We start from the raw sequence: 22,937 nt of genomic DNA on the forward strand, positions 1-22,937 counted from the left end.
GTGTGATCTATTGGATTCCATATCTAGCTATCAATAGGTCTAAGTATAAATCAATCTGATTTGATTAAAATTTAATCTAACCAATCTAGATCCAATCGAGCTAACCCGATTTCAGTAATTCAAACTCTTTCTAATTGACGATCAAATTAAATCCTTTAATTTGATTAAACTCATAAGATAAGATTGATATCTATCAATGTATCATCTCTATTTGAAAGATATAAAATTTTAATGAAAAAACTAAAAGTATCCTTCAGTGGAAAGTTACCGTGCAATTCGATCCTGCGATCTTCCTGCACCCCGAATATGACTCTGGATATGAAATGATGTCAAATTCAATATCATATTTATATTTCTCTTAATCTTTAATGATAATTTGATTAATAAAATATTAGAAACTCTTTCTAATTTTCATCCTACTTTGATCAAAGACTTTCTAAATCTTCAATCGATCATAGCAAGTAAGATGCGATCTCCTCTTACTTGGAGTGATCGATTCCATGTTGACCTACTCACAACCTCCATACATATTTCACCATATCCAGATCATCCCATACATGACTAAGTCATCAATGAGTATGAACCAAAATATAGATTCATGTATATGAGATTCTATGGTAGTCTCAGATCAAAAGATTACATGCATCACTCCCACTATAAAAAAACATCTTTTGACGGGTAAGTAGATTCCATAAGACGTTTCTTAAGTCAGATCAATTCAGTGAACTCATTCTTTAATGAGCACCCACATCCTTGTATTAGTGTCTCACATAAGTGGCTTATGAGATCAGCCACCCTCTTCATCGAGCATACATAGGAAGTGCTAGTCTATTCAAAATATTGATCCCCTATTCAATGCTCCTATGACTAGGAATGTTTTAAATCAAGATTTGTAGGATTTTAGGTCTCATAGATATGATCTCATCATAATCCTAAAACTATTGCCTTGATTTATGGGGTTCATCATAATCATTACAAAATTAAGATGCAGCATATGATGAAAAGTCCCTTTTATTTATAAAGTGTCAATTATATGAGTCTGGAAGATTATAAGAAAAATCTATCAAAATATAAATTTTGATTGGCTTGTAGAGTATATTCCTTTTAGTGGCAATCATTGGAAATTAAAACAAAGAGATGCTTCTTGCAGAAGGACTCTTTGGAGAAATAATTTTTGATATTTTTCAAAGTATCGTGAGTTTTTATTAGGAGCGCCCACTCTATCCAACAGATAGAGAACCATCAAATGGCCATCCAATGGCCAAGATATGAGGCACCCAACCAGATTTGGCATGGAGATTAAGAGACAATAACCACTTGGACTTTAAGTCCAAGTGGCGCCAAGGAATAGGGGGGAGGAGACATGGGTTCAAGTTTATCCATTTATTCTGATGATAAAAAAAATGTTTAAGAGGCAGAAGGACTCTTCTGTGTCCCTTAGTCATCTATATTCCACACAATAAAAATATTCTTCATGAAAAAAATATGGATAAACATAAGGAAGAGGCACCCAACACCAAGGGGCACCATTTCAAATGTGCGCAAGAGAGAAACATCCATGCACCAAGAGAGAGACTCTCCGACACATGGCAAGCCTGATGGTTGGCACCATATTCCTTGGCACAATTTGTCAAGGGTTAACCCAAATTAGACCCAACCAAATATGAGTCTAATTAGATTTAATTAGCCCAATCTGGAACTAAAAAATCGAATCTAATCCGATTAGGAGTTAGGGTTTGTAACACATGCAAGCATGTTTATCTTGCAAACATGATCTAATCCAATTGGACCTGTTGGGTATAAAATACCCCCCGACCGAAGTTTGTAAAAGATCGATCCTTCGGGGCTCTTCCGGCTCCCGACCTTGTATGTGGCACCTCTCCGAACTCCCTCGACCGTCCAGACTTCTTCGATAATGAACTTCTGCATTCATCCATCGGGCCACCCCAAAGGCCCTCAGGGCCCCACTATTAGCCAACCTTCTACAGCAACCGACTACCCCCGAACTTCTTTTGGGCTCCGTCAGCATCCGAGCTTCCCCGACAACAAGATTTTCACAGTAATCAGACTCCTTCCAAGTTTCTATGGCGGTCGACCGTCTTTCGGATCCCGATCGAGCTCCTGCGAGACCCAAACTTCTACTACGAATGGTCTACTCCGAACTCCTACAGTGGGCTGTCTATCCCAGACGTCTACTGTAAGCAAATTCCGTTCAAGCTTCTACTATAAACAAATTTCTTCCGAACTTCTACTACAGGTAGACTTCAACCGAGCTATCCCATAGCGAGTGGGCTCTGGACGAACTTCTACAGCGGGACACTACTCCGAGCTTTCACGATAACTGGTCTTCGCCCGAGCTCCTACAATAAATGGCCCCCTTTCGACCTCTCGTGAGAACCAAAGCCCGCCCGAACTTCTCCAGCGGATGGATTCCGGACGAGCTTCTATGACGGACGAGCTCCAGCAACTGGGTCCCTGCGATAGCCGATCGCCTCCGATGTCTGTCGAGCCTCCCCAGCGCTATTCGAAGTCCGTCGTCGGCCGACCTCCTGCCAGGCTCCCATAAAATCGGACTTCCCCGACAAACGATCTTCGGATAAGCTTTTACATCAGATAAATCCCAGACGGACTTCTCCGGACTTCATCGACAACAATCTCCATCTAAGCTCCTACAGCAGGTGACTCCCGCCTGAAATGTCAGCATCTGAAGCATCCGACAACAGCAAATTCGTCAGCGACCTTGAAACATCCGAGCCTCTCCTAGAACGATGATATAAAGAGCCATTCTGTTCCATCAGGCATCCCAGCCGAGCTTCAGCTGACAGATCCGAGCTCTCTGGCAAGCCACAATAAGGGCCACTACCTTACTCCACTCGCTGCAATGGATTCCATGCGGTTCCACCACCCTCTGACAAGCCACGACAAGAGCCGCCATCCTGCTCTACTCTCTGCAATGGATTCCATGCAGCTCCACCACTCTCTGGCAAGTCCCGACAACGAACACCACTCCACTCTCTGCAATTAAGCTCCACGTGGCCCTGAACAACCCCTGACGCCACTACTCTCCGTAACAAATTCCATGCAGCTCTGAGCGGTCCACTACCAGACGGTTACAGATGTCGCTGTCAGTCAGTTACGCCCTCCGTCTATAAATAAGGACCCCCAGATACATTCTTCTCTAAGCTGGTAACTCTATCTCGAAACTCTGCCAAAATTTTTGCTTGAGCACTCCATTTCTGTTGAAGCAGAGTACTGACTTGAGCGTCGGAGGGTCTTGCCGGAGCACCCCCAACTCTGGTTTAGACTTTCTTTGCAGGTCCCGGTGGTGGTCGCGGTCATCCCAGCTCCAGCTTCTCCAACTTCGATGGAATTCTGCACCAACAAAATTGGCGCTAGAGGAAGGGATGCGTGTCTTTGCAGTACCCTTATTCTTAAAGGAGTGCTCAACGAGACTGATTTCGGTCATCTTCTCCGACATCCTCTTCTCCTTCTTCTACTAGATCTTCACCCGATGCCTCCCCGCAAAGCATCCACCAGGTGATCCATGACCTCCGCGGTCAGATCTCAGGCTCTGACCTCACCTCCAGTTTCTTAGGCTCCTCCTCCTCCTCCGACAACGACGGTCAGCATGGAGCAATTCGACCTGCTGTTTCAGCAGGTCAGAGGCCTCACTAAAGTGGTGCAGGCCATACAATAGCAACAACAGCCGCAGGCATCGATGCGGTTGTAGAGAACGTCACTGGAATTCCAAAATTCGGTGGTAGGGTGGGCCACTTGGGCCAGTCGCCCCGTCTTTCCCGGAAAGACAAATCCGAGGGTGGAGAGCCCTCAGTCCGATCACGATTCTACTCCCGGAGGATCTCTACCTCCATTCTGCCCGAAGACCCTCGAGACCCGCAGTCGAGAGGACTTCTTGGATCAAAGGCTCCAAGAGATGAACCGGTGGATCGAAGAACTCCGCCACGCTCCCCCTGCTTATGGTGAGGACATCTATATTGACCCTCCCTTTTCTCAAATGATCATGCAGGAATCGATCTCGCCAAACTTCAAGCTCCCCCAATTCGAAAGCTATGATGGGACCTCAGACCCGGTCGACCACCTGGAGGTTTTTCGGACAATGATGTTGCTCCATGGCACGCCAGATGCCATTCTGTGTCTAGCTTTTCCATCCATCCTGAAGGGAGCAGCAAGAAACCGGTACTCGGCGTTGAAGTCGAGTACCATCTTTTCCTTTGATCAGATGAGCCACCCGTTCGCGGCTCATTTTGTTAGCAGCCGGCATCCCTGGAGAGGTTCAGAGTCCCTCATCAATATCAAGCAAAGGGAGGGGGAATCCATCCAGGCTTACATCAACCGTTTCAATGGCACTGTGCTGGAGGTCTAAAACTTGGACCAATCGATCGCGATGGTCGCTCTGAAAGGTGGCCTTCAGAAGAACGATCTTCTGTTCTCCTTGAAAAAGAAGTACCCCAGGGATTTTATCGATTTGTTGGCTCGGGCTGAAAGATATGCCTGAGCAGAAGAAGCCTTCAAGATGAAGGATGAGGAGACCGTGAGAGAGTGACAGGCGGGAGACTCGAGCAAGCCCACAGTTGAAAAAGGGCCGAGTGAAGCTCGGCCACGCTCTCGAACTCCTCCCTGGCACAGGCACGCCCGGACTCCTCCCCGAGCTCGTAAATAGAGAAGCCCAGACCGTCGAGTTCGGCGAGGCTCTCCTCCCGGGAGATTCCACAGCTACGCCCCTCTCAATGCATCGAAAACTCAAGTGCTGATGGAGGTTAGGGAGTAGCTCCCAAGGCTGGAGAAGATGCACTCGCACCCCGAAAAGTGCAACCTGAACAAATTCTGCCTCTATCATCGTGACCACGGCCATGATACAGAGGAGTGTATTCAGCTCCGAGATGAGATCGAGGAGCTCATCAGACAAGATCAGCTCGACAGATTCATTCGACGCCGACCTGAAGGAAGGGAAGATCGGCCTAGGGCCCTGCCACAGCCGGAACCGCCAAGGATGGAGGAGCAGCCAGAAGATCGGCCCCCAATTGGGATTATCAACTCCATCTCAGGGGGACTCCAGCGGGGAGCAGACCTTCTGTGGTTATAGGGTTCGAAAAATCTATGAATGTATTACCAACAACTTTACCTTAAATAAAAATTCTCTTCATATTTGTGCATTCTTTCTTTTGGTATAAGCTTATAACGATGGGAGATAACTCCCCCATACAAATGAAATTAAGCATGTTAGAAACAGGAGGAGAACCTCATCCTAACATGAGCAAAGCCGAAGGCCCAATTTTTTAAAGATCGGATGGGGGGAGAGGCCCTTACAACGGTCCTTATGTGCCCCCACAGCCTTGTTAGGAACAGGAGGAGAACCTCGTCCTAACATGAGCAAAGCCGAAGGCTCGATTTCTTAAAGATCGGATGGGGGGAGAGACCCTTACAATGGCCCTTATGTGCCCCCACAGCCTTGTTAGGAATTGGAGGAGAACCTCATCCTAACATGAGCAAAGCCGAAGGCCCGATTTCTTAAAGACTGGATGGAGAGAGAGGCCCTTACAATGGCCCTTATGTACCCCCACAGCCTTGTTAGGAACAGGAGGAGAACCTCATCCTAACATGAGCAAAGTCGAAGGCTTGGTTTCTTAAAGATCGGATGGGGGAAGAGGCCCTTACAACGGTCTTTATGTGCCCCCACAGCCTTGTTAGGAACAGGAGGAGAACCTCATCCTAACATGAGCAAAGTCGAAGGCTCGATTTTTTAAAGATCGGATGGGGGAAGAGGCCCTCACAATGGCCCTTATGTGCCCCCACAGCCTTGTTAGGAATAGGAGGAGAACTTCATCCTGACATGAGCTGAAACCGACTGTCAGAAACAAGGGGAGGACCTCATCCCGACGTAAACAAAGACTCGGTTGATCGACAAGGAGGAAAGCTTCCTCAATGACTCCTCACACTCTCACAACCCCGTCAAGAGTAGAGGGAAGATCTTCACTCAAACATAGAAGAAAAGGAGAGACGAAAAGAAAAAGCGACGAACTACACTGGTGATAGGTGAAAAACAAACTACATCAAAGGCACAAGGGACCTCGTCTCGATGAGAGAAAAAACCCTTGTCGAAAATCTTTAGTCCCTAAGGGCAAATCGACATGGTGACGATCGAGAACCTTCAAACTACGTTGGCAATGAACAAGATGGAAGACAAAAGAAGTTTGGTGAACGACGACTCAAAGCAAGAACCGACGAGGGATTACAAACTACGTCGACGCCAAACAAAACGGAAGACAAATGGAGTTTGGTAAACAACCATTTAATACCAGAATGGACAAGGTAATAGACAATTTCATTTTCATTTTGTTGGTGAAGTACACGTTGCAAAGCCTTAAAGGCCAAAAAACAAAAACAAAAAAGAAGAAGAAAAAGAGGCTCTAAGGAAGCCCAGTTTCTTTTGACTTCGAGCTCTCAATTCCGGCCCTTGCTATGGATTGCCTTAAATTTTTGACTTCCTCTTCAAGTTCTATTTTTTTCAGCAGCATATCCTGAAACATCCGATGGAACCATCAGTGCTCGTCCTCTGACTCTCAAAGCCTCCTCCTCAAGACCTTGGACTCTGCCTCAGCATCCTTGACTACCTGCTGCTCGTGGACCAGCTAAACTTTCAGCCACCGTAATTCGGCTTCCTCCCGCCCAAGGGCTATAGACAGTTTTGCCATAGTCCCCCTCAAGGAGCAAAGCTCATCAGAACCTTGTGTAGGGACAGGCTGGACTCTCTCGGACAGCCACCTCTGACGGCGGGCAACTTCGTCAGTTGTCGTCTGGAGCCTCCTTCGGTAGTCCTCTACTTGTCTGCTCCAACCGACTCGATAGGCATCGTAAGTCGCCTCAGCATCCTGCAGCTATTTTTGAAGGTCGGAGAACCTCTTCAACCAGTCTTGGTCGCGATCAGTTTGGACTGTGAGCCGGGATGAGCTCCCTTCCAGCCGATCGATCTTCTCCCGTGCGGCCGCCAGCTCGACTTTAAGGGAGCTGATCTTGGAAGCCTGAGTCCAAGACCGATCGCTGGCACATTTCTGGAGTTCCTCAAGCTCTGTAATGAAGTCGGCTTTCCTTTTGGTGTATTCCATGAAACTTTTCTTATGGAGGTCCTGAAAGCGAGTAGCCTCCGTGGTGGCCTATGAATGGCTCTCCTTCAGCCGGTGAAGTTCGTCTTCCAGCTTCTTGGATTTCCTTGTCAACTGACGAACTTCTCTTTGAAGGTCTCGTATCATCGACTTCAAGGGAATACCCTCCGACAGGGGAAGAGCTTCGACAGGACACTGTCGTTGGAGGACAAGAGCACCACGACTCAAATTAATGCAAGAAGACTAAAAGAAGGAAAAGAATACAAAAAAAAGGGAGAGGGACCCTCCATAAAGACGAATCTGGCTTCATTGATCAAATAAGTTTCAAGTACAAGAGAATGAGGAAAAAATCACCACAAAGGAAAAAATACAAAACTAGAGGTTCCGGACCTCTGGGGCAGAAGTAGAGGGGGTCGGTGTCCTCGGAAGATTGTCAGCGGCGGTCACGACAGTTGATGAGGTCCCGACTGGAAGGGGACCGGCAGCGACTTTGGATGGTTCGGCTTCATCATCGGACGCCTCATCCAGGAAGCCGAGATCCAACTTAGGAAACCTTCCAGCCACCTTCTCTTAGCAGAGCTCGAATCCCTTGATGAAGGTGTCCTGGCCAAACTGGACCTTCAGATCCTCCATCTCGGGGGAGGCTTTGAACTCCTCCACTGCTCAAGCCCTTGCCTCCAAGACCAGAGACAGAATCCACACTTTCAACTCAGAAACCTGCTCCTTCAACTCAGAGACCTGTGCCCTTAATGCGGAGATCTCGGCCTCAGCCTTCCCTCTCTCCTCCTCCAAGGCGGTCCTCAGATCAGACGAGGTTTGTCCCTCCTTTTCCAGCACCTCTTGGAGGCTTAGTACCTCGGCGATCTTCTCCTCAAGGCGGGCAGCCCCGGCTAGGCGATCCTCTTCTGCCCGAGCTGCCTCCTTCTTGGCGATCTTCACCGCCTCGACGTTGGTGACGAGCTGGTGCCCGATCTGCAAGAAGGGTCAGGGAGTTGACATAAGGGCTGAAGAATAGGTTAAAGAAGCAGGAAGAAGGAAAAGGATGAGTTAACCTACTTCGAGGAAAGATCTCAGAGAGTCCCAGACCCGTAGCTCAGGATTGGCGAGGACGATCCTCTCAACTATCTCGGGCAGAATGCACCCTCCGACCAGCCTCTTTATTAAGTCCCTGTTATTGAAGGAATTTTCCCCCAGGTCTTCCTCGGAGCCACCGGCCCCCTCGACGGCAGCCCTGCGACTGTGACTCCTCCGGACCAGGGTCTTCTTTCTCCTCCTCCCTTCAGCCCCGGGTGCCCCCTTGGGATGAACCTCCGAAATGGTACCCTCAGTCGGGGGGCTTTGTGAAGGAGCTCGGGGGACTTCAGGTTCGGCATCGGAAGGGGCTTCGACGGTGACGGGCGTCGGAGCAGGCACGGTCGAGCTTGTACCTTCTGTCCTGGCTTTCTTCACCGACCCTGAAGTTGAGGCGTCTTTTCTCTTGTGGGTCTTGAGACCCTGGGCTAACCTCTGAGCCATGCTTGCATCCATGTCTGCGATAAAAGTAAATCAGCATGGCTCCGAAATGGAACAAGAAGAAAAAAAAAAGAAAAGAAGAGGGGGAGAGATACCGGTAGGGTTAATGGGGCTCAGACCGATGTTGAACAAAAGTTGTTCCCTTAGAAGGTCGGGGAGGAGGGGGGCTTGATAGGCCTCGAGCTTTTTGGAGGCCTCGAGGTCATCCCTTTCCAGGGTGGAAGCCCGACGGACGGAATCCCTCAGGGAGCCCCAAGGGGGTAATCCTAGCTCCAAGGTCGGGCATCGGACATAGAAGAACTTCTCCTTCTAGTTATGGACAAAAGAGGGGGCACATTTTAGCAACCCCTTTCTACCGAACTGGGGGGAGAAGCACCACCAATCCTTTGCCGAGGGATAGCACTTGAAGGTGTAGAAGTTTCTAAACAAAGAAAGAGTCGGCCAAACTTCGGCCAAACTACAAAGAGAAAGAAACCCTATCAAAAACCTAAAGGAGTTCAGCATGACAGAAACTAGAGAAATATTCAGAAAATGAAAGAGAGCAATGATAAAGGACGGCAGCGGAAGCTGAAGTCTGGCATGGAAGGCCTCTTGGTACAGACAGAAGTGGCTGGGAGGAGGGGCGCTAGCCTGGTCAGATGGCTCGGAAAGCTCCAGCTCGTACTCTGGAGGAACCCCGTATTGAATCCTTATCAGTGAGAGTTCATCCAGAGTCAAGGAGCCAAAGATGGTGTCTGGTGCAAAGGCCAGACAGGGTTCGGTCCTAGCTACAGGTTCGTCTATGGTACCAGTACTATGGGGAACTGGGGCTGACGAACTCCTAGAACTGCTAGAAGAGGAGATATCAGAGGATATTTTGGATCAAATGGAAGCCACAAAAATCCCAAAAAATCAAGAAAAATAGCAAAAAGGTCCCCGAGAAAGCTAAACGAACATAATACGAAGAAAAGAGGATGGAAAAATGTCAGGAAGTTTCGAAATTGACCTAGATTGACCCCAGGAGTGCAGGGAGACGGCAAGGATGATGGAGGTCGACCTGGAGGATGCCTAAGGTCGGAAAGGATGCTAGAGGAAGCTGGAGCTCTCGGGGAAGAAGAAGGGAACCGAGGAATTCTCTCAAGCAAGGTGGAACCCCTGAAGGAGGAGAACGTGTTTGAATAGACCCCGGGATCCAGCGCAATAATGATTGCGGATCTCCTCTGACCTGACTGTTGGAAATGGTTGGCAGCTGACAGAGTCATTATTACGCTGTACCTCCACACCCCGACAGGAATTCCAAAAAGAAGAAACCTTTTACGAAAAGGCTCCAGTACTAGCATGCCGAACGTCAAAATACCTGGCAACCATCGAGTGCGAAAATCGAGGAGAGCAGCTTCGGTCGTGAGAATTTCTCTGTACTTCCTTCATTTGGAATCCGAACTCGGAAGTAGGGGGACTGGTGTTGGGTATAAAATACCCCCCCAGCCGAAGTTTGTAAAAGATCGATCCTTCGGGGCTCTTCCGACTCCCAACCTTGTATGTGGCACCTCTCCGAACTCCCTCGGTCGTCCGGACTTCTTCGATAATGAACTTCTGCATTCATCCATCGGGCCACCCCAAAGGCGCTCAGAGCCCCACTGTTAGCCGACCTTCTACAGCAACTGACTATCTCCAAACTTCTTTCGGGCTTCGTCAGCATTCGAGCTTCCCCGACAATGAGATTTCCACAGTAACCAGACTCCTTCCAAGTTTCAACGACGGTCGACCGCCTTCCAGATTCCGATCGAGCTCCTGCGAGAGCCAAACTTCTACTATGAACGATCTACTCCGAACTCCTACAGTGGGCTGTCTATCCCAGACGTCTACTGTAAGCAAATTTCGTTCAAGCTTCTACTATAAATAAATTTCTTTCGAACTTCTACTACAGGTAGACTTCAACCGAGCTACCCCGTAGCGAGTGGGCTCTGGATGAACTTCTACAGCGGGACACTACTCCGAGCTTCCACGACAACAGGTCCTCGCTCGAGCTCCTACAATAAACGGCCCCCTTTTGACCTCTCACGAGAATCGAAGCCCACCCGAACTTCTCCAGCAGATGGATTCTGGATGAGCTTCTATGACGAACGAGCTCTAGCAACTGGGTCCCTGCGATAGCCGATCGCCTCCGATGTCTGCCGAGCCTCCCCAGTGCTATCCGAAGTCCATCGCCGGCCGACCTCCTGCCAGGCTCCCCATAAAATCAGACTTCTCTGGCGAACGATCTTCAGATGAGCTTCCACATCAGATAAATCCCAGACAGACTTCTCCAGACTTTATCGACAACAATCTCCGTCCGAGCTCCTACAGCAGGTGACTCCCACCTGAAACGTCAGCATCTGAAGCATCCGACAACAATAGATTCGTCAGCGACCTCGAAACATCCGAGTCTCTCCTAGAATGACAATATAAAGAGCCATTCTGTTCCATCAGGCATCCCAGCCGAGCTTCAGTCGACAGATCCGAGCTCTCTGACAAGCCACAATAAGGGTCACTACCTTACTCCACTCGCTGCAATAGATTCCATGCGGTTCCACCACCCTCTGACAAGCCACGACAAGATCCGCCATCCTGCTCCACTCTCTGCAATGGATTCCATGCAGCTCCACCACTCTCTGGCAAGTCCCGACAACGGACACCACTCCACTCTCCGCAACAAGCTCCATGTGGCCCTGAACAACCCTTGACGCCACTACTCTCCATAACAAATTTCATGCGGCTCTGAACGGTCCACTACCAGACGATTACAGACGTCGCTGTCAGTCAGTTACACCCTCCGTCTATAAATAAGGACCCCCAGATACGTTCTTCTCTAAGCTGGTAACTCTATCTTGAAACTCTGCCAAAATTCTGCTCAAGCACTCTATTTCTGTTGAAGCAGAGTACTGACTTGAGCGTCGGAGGGTCTTGCCGGAGCACCCCCAACTCCGGTTTAGACTTTCTTTATAGGTTCCAACGGCGGTCATGATCATCCCAGCTCCAGCTTCTCCGACTTCGATGGAATTCTGCACCAACAGGACCCTTGATCAATTTTTTATGTGTGTGACCCATTGGGTTCCATATCTTGGTAGCAGTAGGTTCGAGTGTAAGTTCATCTGATTTGATTAAAATCCTTTCTAATTGATCTAGATCCAATCATGCTAACCTGATTCAACAATTAGAACCATTCCAAATTGGCGATCGAATTAAATTCTTTATTTGATCAAATTCACAAGATAAGATTGATATCTAGCAATATATTATATCTATCTAAAAGAGATAAAATTTTGATAAAAATATCAAAAATATCTTTCAGTGGCAAGTTACCATGCAATTGAATCCTACGATCATACTGCATCTTGAATATGACTATGGACATAGAATCATATTAAATCCAATTTCATATTCATATTTCTCTCGATCTTATAATGATAATTTGATAAATAAAATATTAAAATTTTTTTCTAATTTTTATTTTACTTTGATCAAAGTCTCATTGAATCATCATATGATTAGAGCAAGTAGGATGCGATCTCCTCTTACTAGGAGTGATCGATTCTATATTGACCTACTGACATCCTCCATATACAAGCCACCATATCTAAAACATCTTGTACATGACTAACTTATGAAAGAGTATGAATTAAAATATAGATTCATGTATATAAAGTTTTATGGTAGTCTCAAATCAAAGGATTACTTGCATAACTCCCACTAAGAGAAACATCTTCTGATAGGTAAGTAAGACTCTATAAGATATTCTCAAGATGGATCAATTTAGTGAACTCATTCTCTAATGAGCACTTACATATTTATATTAGTGTTTCACATAAGTGATTGTAAGATCAATCACTCTCTCCATCGAGCATACATAGGATGCGCTAGTCTTATCGAAAATATTGATCTCCAACTCAATGATCCATCGACTGAGAATATTCTAGATTAGGATTTTTAGATTTTAGATCTCACTGGTATGATTTCATTATAATCCTAAAATTATTATCCTAATTTATGGGGTTCATCATAATCTTAACAAATATAAAATGTAGCATATTATGAAACATAACTGCCTTTTATTTATCCATAAAATGTCAAGTACATGAGTCAGGAAGATTAAAAGGAAAATCCATGAAAATATAAATTTTGATTGGCTTGTAGGACATTATTTTTTCAATTACCACCCCTCTCTTCCCTCTTCTCCACATCCAGAGCTTCCCTCTCCTCTCTCTTATCTTGCTGAAATTTAGATTTCAGTAAGAAGGATCTTGAAAAAGCCATCATCTTGCTGCTGTTCTCAAGGTGTTGAGAACATCCTCCATCAAGCAAAGGTTTCACTAGGGAGCTAGCATCCCGAAGAATCAGTTGATTGTAGATCAGCCCTCCAACTCTGTGTGGATACACATGGAGGCTAGGCACTTGCTTGGCTACAAGGAGAGAAACTATTTCACATTCTTCAGTTGCGGAGTTCATCTATCCGTGCAAAGGTATAAAAAAAAGTTATTTTTTTCTTATTCTTCAATTCCTTTTCTCCTTTGTACATTTGGATCTTGATGATAGGTTATCTTTATTTCTATTGTGCCTTTTGCTGATGAATAGATTAGATATTTTCTTCTCTTTCAACTCCATTTAATTAATATGATTAATTACAATAATGCAAAGTCTTTTTAATTAGTGTGATTAATTAAAATACATGTGAGAAACCTAAAAGATCTTTTAGTAGGGGCACCCATCCCCAATTTAAAAATTTACAACCATTTTAATTATACTCATTCAATCAGCCATCATAGATACATTCTCATAGTCATCCATCACATGGGTGTATTTAGTCCATAACCATCCATCATACAATTGATAACAATTATACAAAACACAATTATGAACAATTCATATTATTCTAATTGTGATATTATTCATTCATTTGTCATAAGGGTATCATGTTGTTTTTAAATTACATGAGCCCTAGGCCCATCTAGGGTTTATGATTTGGATTCAACTCCTGACCGAAGATCAATCATAAGCTGACCACATGTCATCATTTTTGAGTTAAGATAACAAAATCTCAAATAAAGCCTAATTAGGTTGATAGAGATTTAGTCATCTTAGACTCAAACCCTAATAACAATTAAGTCAACTTAAATTAAATCAAGAATCCTAATCTCATTAGGACCTTTGAACTTTGATCAACATCAAAATCATCAAAACCTTAGATTATGAATGTTGCATTCCTCTTTTCATGACGTGGAATTTTCAGCCAGCCATATATTTGGATCAAGAACAATGATGGGGTTGAAAGAATAGTGCCCTACAAGCCAATCACATGAGTGATGCAATGGAACTTTGCTTTATAATCTTCCAACTCATGTAATGACATTATTATTTATGAAATAAATGAGGCATTGCTTCATCATTATAATTGCATCTTGTTGTGTTTAAGATTATGATGAACCCAATAGATTAGGGCAATGATTTTAAGGCCTTGAAGAGATCATGTCTTTGAAATCTAAAATCCTAAAATTCTAATCTAAAATATTCTTGATTGCAGGAATATTGAGTTGGGGATCAATATTTTGACTAGACTGACACATTCTATGTATACTCGATGGAGAGGGTGGTTGATTTCACAAGTCACTTGTGTGAGACACTAATACAAGAATGTGGGTACTCATTAGGATATGAGTTCATCGAATTGACTCATCAATAGAGGACATCTTATGGAGCCTTATTTGTATGTCAATAATGGTTCTCTAAGTGAAAGTTGTGCAAGTGATCCTTAGATCTGAGATCCTATGCAATCCTATGTACATGAATCTATATTTTAGTTCATACCTAGGCATGATATATGGACATGTACAGGATGTTCTGTATATAGAGGAGTGCATATAGAGGTTGTGAGTCAGTCAATAAGGAATCGATCACTTCTAGTAAGAGGAGATGTCATCCTATTCATTCTCATCTCCAGACGACTCAGAAAGTCTTTGGTCAAAGCATGATGAAGATTAAAAAGAATTTTTAATACTTTATTATTTGAGTCATCACTGATTGATAGAGAATTAATATGAATATTTATTTGAGTTTGATATAATTCTATACTCATAAACATATTCGAGATGCAGAATGATCGAGGGATTGAATTGCACGATAACCTACCATTGAAGGATATGTTTAGTATTTTCATTAAATTTCATATCTTCTAGATAGTTTTGATATATTGCTAGATATCAATCTTGACTTGTTAGTTTAATTGAATTAAAATATTTAATTCTATCACCAATAAATAAGAGTTCTAATTACTGAAATCAGATTAGCATAATTTGGATCTTAATCGATTAGAAGGGCTCTAATCAAATTATGTCAACTTGCACTTGAACCTTCTACTGGCTAGATGTAGAACTCAATAGATCACACACATAAAGAAATTGACCAAGGATCTATTTGATATGATTGATTAAAATTTTGGATCCAATTGAATTTTCGATAAGCATGTGGCAAAGTATCAGGCTTATCTAAAAAGGGAATTGACACCAAAACATCGATTGAATGCATGGCACATGCACGAGGTGAGAAGGGTTATAGTGGTTCAGAAGAGTCCTTCTGCTTGAAGGATATCTTCTCTCAGACACACAACTGTTGAGAAATATATCCTAATGCCAATTGTCTATCTATAGACAATTGTGCTTTTTGTAATTTGTATATGAATTATTAATGAATAAAAGTTATTTTTGACAAGTTCATCATAAATATATATGTTTTATTAAATTTTTATGTTATAATGAAGTCCTTAGAACTATAATATAATCAATAAAGGAGGATTTATCGAATAGTTCTTAAACTTATTCGCGACCAAATAATATGTTATTAACAAGGATAATAATGTTTAATCGAGTATAAGTCGTTGTGTGCCATATGGGTTGGTTGTCCTCTTAACCAAGGAGTGTGGAGATACTAATATGACATATAGGTGAGATGTAGGAGTACATTATTATCGAACAGTGACTCACTTGTGGAGCACTCTATTGTCAAGGACAGCTCGTAAAGGATATGGGCATAAGTATCTCTCCGACTTGAGATCATCACGGTGACTTGCAACTCACTGTACTTTGGTGTCGGACTACTTACATTTTTAATACAGTGATGGAAGGTTATTGGGTACAGTCAAGTACTTGTGAAGATGGTGTGTGAGTCAAGATGGATTGACCCCTGTGAACTAAAGGAGTTAATGCATCACTATATTTCAATCCAGTAAAACCGTGGCCAGGATAATTTTTGTGATCTGTCACAGGATTTAAGAAAGATTGAAATGCAATATGGATGACTCATCCAGGGTCAATAGTTTAACTCTAGGTCATTTAGAGCATTAGGTTCAAAGAGATGAATTATGCAGTAACCATATACCTAGGTTCTTAATGTAGGGTTATGATGGTATAGCGAAAGCATAGATTTCAAAAAATTTAAACTAAAAAATTTTAAATAATAAACTCTAAATCAGGACTTCCTTGATGATTAACAATCATATAAAATATTTTCATAACATATTAGAAGGTATAGAAAATACCTGCAGTGCTATATCCTAATTTTTTGACAGAACTTCCACTAGGCATCCACATGTTAGCCCTCCAACGATGATCCACATAGGGCTACGATCAAGACACAAACTCCTTAATCTGATTCCTCCCTCAAAATTCTTTCTCCAAGAATTTTCTTGGACAGCAGAACCTTTGGACTTCCTCTCTTTTTGGCCTTTCTATCTCTACCTTTCTTGTCTTCTTATCTTCCTTAAATCTCTTCCTAGGCCCTTGTCCTAAAATCAAAATTATTTTTATTATTTTAGAACTTATCCTAACAAGAAAATGAAGAGAATAATTGGACAATAGGGAGAGTTGTGTAAGAAAGAAGAGATAGGAACCTTTTTCCCAATGAATCAAACCCCCGACGTGCATCCCGTTTTATATTTGGAGATCAGACACCATCGGGATCATCTCACACCCTTCCAAGCCATTTCTCACACCCAATATCACACCATTCCACCCTTCACATGCTGGCCTAAGCCTTCTCCAATATGTGAAAGCATCAGAATTAATTTTCAGGAGTCGCTTTACTCAGAAGGACTCTTCGGAATTAATTCATCGATGTTTTCTGAGAGGTCGCATTACTTCATAATTGGCACCACAATTTTTCACCCTTGATCAGTGCAACTTATCCATCCAAGGGTCCAAAAGGGAGGTGCCAACCTGAGATGTGCATGAGAAAAAATTTGAATAAAATTGGTGTGAAACAATTTTAGGAGACCAAAACAAATTGGACTCTATGTGGCGCTTGGATTAGGATTTAGCTAAGGTTTGATCTTTATCCAATTTTCTATGATTACACATGAAGTGTTTCAGCCACAGAAGGAGTCCTCTATGCCTAAAATGAGATTTAAAACCTTCACAAAATTTTTCATCATGGAACAAATGGACAAAGACTAGGAAAGAGGCATCCCATCTCATGTGACGCCAATTTAAATCTTGCGTACAAAATAAACCCCATGCACTAGAGAGAGAGTCTCTAGCGCATGGGATGCTTGGTTTGTGGTGCCAATTCTTTGGCTCAACCAACCAAGGGTTAACCCAACTTAGACTCAAATTTGGTTTGAGTTTAATTGGATTTAATTAGCCCAATCGGGAACCAATTTCGAATCTGATTCAAATCTAGGAGTTAGTGTTTGCAACATATGCTAGCATGTTCATCTTGCAAACATGATCTAATCCAATTAGACCCTTGATCAATTCTCTTTATGTGTGACCCATTGGGTTTCACATCTAGCCAGCAGTAGGTTTAGGTGCAAGTTGATCTGATTTGATTAAAATTCAATCTAATCAATTTAGGTCTAATTGAGCTAATCTAATTTCAGCAATTATAATCTTTTTTAATTGATGATCGAATTAAATTCTTTAATTTGATCAAACCTATAAGATAAGATTGATGCCTAGCAACATATCATACCTATCTAAAAGATATAAAATTTTAATAAAAATATCAAAAATATCCTTCAGTAGTAAGTTACCATGCAATTCGATCCTACGATCACCTTGCATCCCGAATATGACTATGGATATGAAAATATGTCAAATCCAGTATCACATTTATATTTTCCTTAATCTTATAATGATGATTGGATGAATAAAATATTAAAAATTCTTTCTAATTTTCATCCTATTTTGATCAAAGACTCCTTGAATCATCAGTTGATTAGAGCAAGTAGGATGTGATCTCCTCTTACCAGGAGTGATCGATTCTATATTGACCTACTCACAATCTTCATATACAATCCACTATATCTAGAACACTATAACTAAGTCATGATTGAGTATAAACTAAAATATAGATTCATATATATAAGGTTCTATGGTAGTCTCTGGTCAAAGGACTACATGCACAACTCCCACTATAAGAAAATATCTTTTGACAGGTAAGTAGATCTATAAGATGTTTATAAAGATAGATCAGTTCAGTGAACTCAATCTCAAATGAGCACCCACATCCTTGTATTAGTGTCTCACATAAGTGGCTTGTGAGATCAGCCATTCTCATCATCGAGCATACGTAGCATGTGTCGGTCTATCTGAAATATTGATCTCCTACTCAATGTTTCTATGACTAAAAATATTCTAAATCAAAATTTTTAAAATTTTAGATCTCATAGGTATGATCTCATCATCATCCTAAAACCTTTCCAACTTACTACTCCACTATTTAGAGTAAAAATATATCCTAAAGTGGACTTGCTATCATCAGGGTTTGATTGAAAACTAGAGTTAGAATATCCTTCTAGTCTTAATCAGATCCTCCATATATGAAAAAAATATCCTTAGTCCTTCTTAAGTATTTAAAAATATTTTGCACTGCTTTCTAATGATCCTCACTTGGATCAGCCTGAAATCTAGTAACTATAACTAATGCATAGGCAACATCAGGCCTGGTACATAGCATGGTATACATGATTGACCCTACTGCTGAAGCATAGGAAATAGAACTCATTCTATTTCTCTCTTTCGGTGTTTTAGGAGACATCCTTTTAGAGAGATGTATGCCTTGACTCATGGGTAAGTAATATCTTTTACTTCCATCCACGCTAAACTTTTTTAGCACAAGATCTATGTACCTAGATTGGGACAAGCTCAACATCCTCTTAGATATATCTTTATAGATCTTTATACCTAGTATATAGGATGCTTCGCCCAAGTCCTTCATGAAAAATATACTTGATAGCCATATCCTGAGCGATTGTATTGGGATATCATTGCCAATAAGAAGTATGTCATTCACATATAAAACTAAGAAGATAATGAGACTCTCACTAGTCTTCTTATACACACAAGGTTCATCCATATTTTTGATAAAGTCAAACTTTTTGACTGTAACATCAAAGTAGATGTTCTAACTCTTTGAAGCCTGCTTTAATCTATAAATAGATTTCTTAAGCTTGTATACTTGATTTGTTCTCCCTCTTGAGATAAATCCTTCTGGCTGAAACATGTAAATCTCTTCCTCAAGATAACTATTAAGGAAGATGGTCTTCACATTTATTTGTCAAATTTCATCATCATGGTATGTTGCTATTGCAAGCATAATCCGTATAGATTTAAGCATGACAACAGGTGAGAATGTTTCATCATAATCAATACCCTATTTTTGTCTGAAATGTTTAGCCATCAATCTGGCTTTATAGGTTTTGACTTGGCCATTTGCTTTAATCTTTTTCTTATAGACCCATTTGCATCCAATAAGGGTCACACCCTCTGGTGCATCAACCAAAGTCCATACTTAGTTGGTGTACCTTGAGTCTATTTCAAATTTTATAGCCTCTAACCATTTGTCTGAGTCCTTACTTGTAACAGCTTCTGTATAGGTCAGAGATTCATCATTCTCAATGATGTGGGCTTTATTATTCTCAATAATGAATCCGTATCTCAAAGGTGCATTTTGCACTCTTTCTGACCTTTGAAGGGGAGGTGTGTCTTGTGGTTGTACCTCATAATGGGTACATCTGGTTGAGGAATATTTTGTGCTTCTATTTGCAGGTCTTGAATCTCACCAAGTTCAATTTTCTTTCCATTGTCCCTTTCTAGGATAAACTTCTTTTTCATAAAAATGGCATGCTTTCTGACAAAAATCTTTTATTCAATAGGATAGTAAAATAGGTATCACATACTCTCTTTAAGATAACCTACAAATAAGCATTTATCTGTCCTAGCACTTAGCTTATGTCCAAAATTTCTTTTTACACAAGCAAGACAGTCTCAAATCTTAAGATACTTAAGATTAGGCTTGTTACCTCTCCATATCTCATATAGAGTACCTGGCATAGATTTTGAAAGTACTCTATTCAGGATATATACAGCAATCCCTAGGACATATCTCTAGAAGAAAATAGATAAGTCTGTAAAGCACATCATGGACCGCACCATATCTAATAAAGTGCAATTTCTTTTTTTAGCTATACAATTTAACAACGGTGTATAGGAGGGGTCCATTCTAAGAGAATTCCTTTTTTTTTAAGATGTTGTAGAAATTTATTGGATAAGTATTCCCCTCCTCGATCAGATTGAAGAATTTTAATATCTTTTTTAATTTATTTCTCGATCATACTTTGATACTCTTTAAATTTATCAAAGATCTCAGATTTGTGTTTCATAAGATATATATATCCAAACCTAGATAAATCATCAGTGAATGTAATAAAATAAGAGCATCTCTATCTGGCTTCATTTGTCATAGAACTACATACGTCTGTATGTATAAGTCCTAATAACTCATTTGTCCTTTCTCCATATCTACTAAATGGAGTCTTGATCATTTTACCTATAAGACAAGATTTACAAGTTCTTAATGATTCATAATCATAAGGATCAAAGAACTCTTCTTTGTATAACTTGTTAATTCTTGTCTCACATATATGACCAAGTCGACAATGCCAAAATAAAGTATTATTTATATTTTTTCTCTTTTAATTTTTATTTTTATCAATATAAAAAATATTATCATTAAGAGATAGAATCAAAAGATCATTATTAAAAATACCATGATAGAGAATTTCATTAGAATCAAAAATTGAGCATCTATTGTTCTTTCTATTTATTTCATATCCTTGTTGCAATAGCAACGGTACAAAAATAATATTCCTAATGATCTTAGGCATATAATAAAAATTTTCTAGCTCTAAGATCTTTCTAGATGGTAACTTTAAGATATATGTCCCTACAGCTTCTGCTTGGATGGACTCTCCTCTCGTCCTATAGAGCTCGAAGTCATCTTTCTTCAAAACTCTAATTTTCTGCAGCCCCTGCAATGATTTGCATATATGAGAACCTATCTAATACTCAAGAGTCTGAATTAGAAGAACTTAATGGCAGAATTCTATGTATCTCATACATACCTTTTGGTGCATCGCTTGCACCAGCCTTTACAGATGCAAGATAAACCTTGCAATTCTTTTTTCAGTGTCCTGCCTTGCCGCAATCAAAGTAGGTACCTTATCTAGAGGCTTTCTCCCCTTCTTCTTCATCTTGCCACCTTTAGGGTTCAATACTTTCTTTGAACCCTTCATACCTGATTTCTTCTTAGAGGTCTTACCCATAAGAAGAACTGGAGATTTATCCTTTTTAATGTGGCCCTTAGCTATTTTAAGCATATTTAACAGCTCAGGCAAAGAGGTATTCAGTTTGTTCATATGATAATTCACAACAAATTGAGTGAATGATTTAGAAAGAGATTGCAGGATCAAATCCTGACTCAGTTCTCCATCCATCACAAAATCCAATTGATCCAATTTAGTGATCAAGTCAATGACCTTTAGGACATGATCTTATATGAATGATCCTTCAATCATTCTAGCATAGAATAATTGCTTAGATATCTCATATCTAGTAGTTCTACTCTGTTCTCCATACAACTCCTTTAAATTTAGGAGTATGGATTGAGTATCCATGCTTTCATGCTACCTCTATAATTCATTGCTCATAGAGGCCAGTGTGATACATTTGACAGTCAAACTATTATTCTTCCACATCCTATATGTGAATACCTCTTCCTTTGTGACATCATCCCCAACCTTTTATGGTTCAAAAATATCAAGAATATAGAAAAGCTTCTCCTGAGTGAGCACTATTTTTAAATTCTTCAACTAGTCCACATAATTGAGACTGATCAATTTGTTGGAATCTAAAATTTTTTTCATTGATAATGAAGATGTCATAGTAGAATTTTAATCTACATTAAATAAAAAATAATACATAAGCAACCAACTCATAATGACACACAATTAAATAAGGTCTTTTGTTCAATTGTGCCTCTTACTATTTTATCAAAAATCATAGCCCTCTACTATGATGAACGAGATATACAAAATATTTATCTTAGTGGGGTTGAGATCCTAATTCCTTATAAAGTCTTATGGTAACACAACAAATCCTCATGAGTTCATAAGTAGAAATTTTTTTTCAATTGCATCTCATGTAATTCTCAACAATTCTTAGCCTCTAAAATATTAATAGTCTTGTGATAATACAACAAACTATAATATTTAAGTTAAGTAAGATCCTTCATCACCATACAGTCAAATTTGAATATAACTGTCCATTTGGTAACCCAACAAAGCAGCAAATCCAAAATTACCATAAGCATCTAATATGCACCAGAAATATATTACATCAGCCCCATAGCAAGTCTTGTGGTAACACAACAAACTTGTCATGGCTCATGATGTAACATTAACCTAGCATGAAGGAAGGTCCCTAGTAGTATTTTCAACATTAGGATTTTTCGCTTAACCAAATTGGCCAGGTAAGTAGGTGAGGGTCCCCTTATTGCTTTCTTTAGACACTAATAAATTGGTCAGGTTAGTCAAAGGAACCAATTAAAAAATCATCTTTAGCACTTTTCTAGACACCAATTGATCAATTGATTAAGAATTGGTTAACCCATAGTTGCTATCTCTACTACTTAATATAATTTTATAAGGGCTTCACTTGATCTCATGCACATTCTAATATGATCTTATAATATTCAAAAGTAAAACATCCTTTCACAGTTCTTTTTCTTGATTCATATAGGCAACCCTTCCACCATAGTCCTCTATGGTGGGATGGCCTTTACTATGATTCTCAAATAGTACTGGGCCACTGAGAATTCAATCCTCTATTATATCACATATGTATCAAACAAACATCTATTCATATCATCATATGAAAACACAATTATGATTATAGCATAATATATAGCATGCATACAATCAACAAATTAACATATGAATGAACCAAACAAGGCCAGCTC

The sequence above is a fragment of the Elaeis guineensis genome, chromosome 1, assembly GCF_000442705.2.
Source record: "Elaeis guineensis isolate ETL-2024a chromosome 1, EG11, whole genome shotgun sequence".
Taxonomy (NCBI): Eukaryota; Viridiplantae; Streptophyta; class Magnoliopsida; order Arecales; family Arecaceae; genus Elaeis; species Elaeis guineensis.